The sequence below is a fragment of the Egretta garzetta genome, unplaced genomic scaffold (assembly GCF_000687185.1).
Source record: "Egretta garzetta isolate BGI_Z169 unplaced genomic scaffold, ASM68718v1 scaffold19, whole genome shotgun sequence".
NCBI lineage: Eukaryota > Metazoa > Chordata > Aves > Pelecaniformes > Ardeidae > Egretta > Egretta garzetta.
In genome coordinates, this window is record NW_009260768.1 from 1440027 (window position 1) to 1442313 (window position 2287).

The following is a 2287-nucleotide window of genomic DNA, read 5'->3' on the forward strand; positions in this document are numbered from 1 at the left end:
GAAGATCAGAAACCAGGTTCTTACACTACACGCAACGATGCTTTTCTTCCCCTAGACTTCAGCAGATCATTGCTCTCCCTCCCCTTTTTAATTAATTGAAGCAATCCCTCTGCAAAAACATTCCTGGTTTTCCAACCCCCGAGGGGTTCCACACCTTCCCCCTCCCGCTGCTGGAGGGGAGCGAGGAAGCACACAGACCTCTCACCTGCCCTCTCTCCCCATGGGAATCGTCTTCAGCCCGCCTGCGTCCCGTCCGATGGCTGTTTGCTTTGGATGCAAAGCCCGGTGTGTTGGGTTAGATGGGAGCCAAGTTGACCTTTCCTGTTTTCCGAGTCAACGGTCTTAGATCAGGCAAGTCAGGCACAAGATGTTGAAAATTAATCAGCATCTGGGGCTGACAAGGGAACTGCTTGATTGGAGAAACGGCATGTGGGGGGAGCAAACCGCCTCACTTTCTCAGCTGAAGCAAGGAACCCTAATGCTCTGCTAAAAAGCCTTCCCAGGGCCACCAGGAGCGGCAGCAGAAGGCAGCTCCCATAAAGCACAGAGCAGGCACAACCCCACCAGGGAGCCAGCTGAGAGCACTCAGCATCCTGCAAGGTCGAGCTCCAAGTGCTGATTGCCCTACAAGGCCAATCCCATTGATTGCCAGGACTCAGACCAGGGAGGGAAGAACCCATTCCCCGGGGAGGGAGGTGGCAGCACCAGGTGGGGAGCTAATAGGTCATTAACCCAATCCACCAGATTCCCCTGAAATAATAGTCCAATAATTCCCAATACTTGCCTGAGGAGCCTTACCCAGCCGGAGAGGTCTCCTCTCGCACATGGATGTGCTCCACAGCCACCCCCGTTGTTGGCTTTTTCTTTCACAAATGCTGCAAGACCAGTAAGACTGGATTGGATTTTTCTTTGAGGGATATTTTTTTTTCCCTATCCCAAAATACATCCCTCCTACCCCAGTAATACAGAAAAAATGTGGGCGTTATCTGTGTAGTTTCAGGTATTTTGGAGACCTCCAGTTTGTCACCTTCTTGGGGACCATCTCAGAGAACTCGCCCTCTTGCAACTGATTTGGTTTGGACACCAAACCTGGACCATTAGACCCCAAAAGATTTAGGAACTGATTCTGGACCTGAAGATCAGTCTTTGAGCCAACTCAGGACAAATTATAAGGTGACGGACAAGCAAATAACTAAATAAAAAGCCAAGGAGGGTTGTATGGGCAGCAGAAGTTGGGAGCGCTGTCTTCCTAGGGATTGGCCTCAGCATTTGTGGATTCTCTGAGGTCTAATATAGGGGAAGCTCACGTTGCTGCTTTTTTCTCAGCAGTGTTTCACCGTATCTTCACAAATTACCAAAAAAACCTGACCCCTTCAACCTCCTCTTTGTCGAATATGGCTGAGATTGGAGCAGGAGTTCAAAAGGAAGACGCAGGGCACCGATGCGGGAGGAGGAGACGCGCACACACGCACGCCAAAAGGGACGCTAAGAAGCCTCACTAATAGGAGAAAATAAAAAAAAAAAAAAAAAAAGCAACTGTTTTATAAAGAGCAAACATTCCCTACTGCCAGGCCCCGGGGCTGGTGGCGCGGGGCTGGTCCCATCCCACGCTGGCAGAGCGGCGCTGTCCCGGACAGAGCTGATCCCAAATCCTCCTTTGTTTCTCAACTTGGCTCTTTGAGTTTTCTTTGCTTTTTTTTTTTTCCCCCCCTTTTTCCTTTGTTTTCTTTTTTCTTTTCTTTTTTTTTTTTTTTCTCTTTTTAAGGTAACAATACCTCCTTTCAGGCACTGCCAAAGTCCTACTCAAGCCCACTCAGATAAGAGCTGGCAGGAAAGGTAACTGCCATCAATAAGTCTCTCCAGCGCTGTAAAAGCCAGCGCTCAGCCAGTCAGGACTAAGTCGGCAGTCGCGCTCCCCACGCGGGTACGTTTTCACGATGCCGCTTTTGCGGCCGTTTCATTTGCTCCGCTAAAATATTATTCTTCAGCCAGGGTTTATTTTGGATAAACGCGGCAAGTAGAATTGGTAGCCCTAAATTCTCAAGTGCAGGTTTCAGAATTATATGTTAAAAATAATAATAATTTAAAAAAAAATATAAAATTGGGGATGTCTTTATTTTTTATTTTTTTTTTGCTGGGGTTTCCCAGAGAGCTGTGGGCCATCGCTCCCGCAGCCGGGCTCTGGGAAGGCGGCGTTTTGTCCGTCTGTTCCGAGGGCAGCACCTGTTTTCATCCTTTTCTCCAAAGTCAAAAATCATTTTGTATGTTATGAGTAGGAACCCAAGAT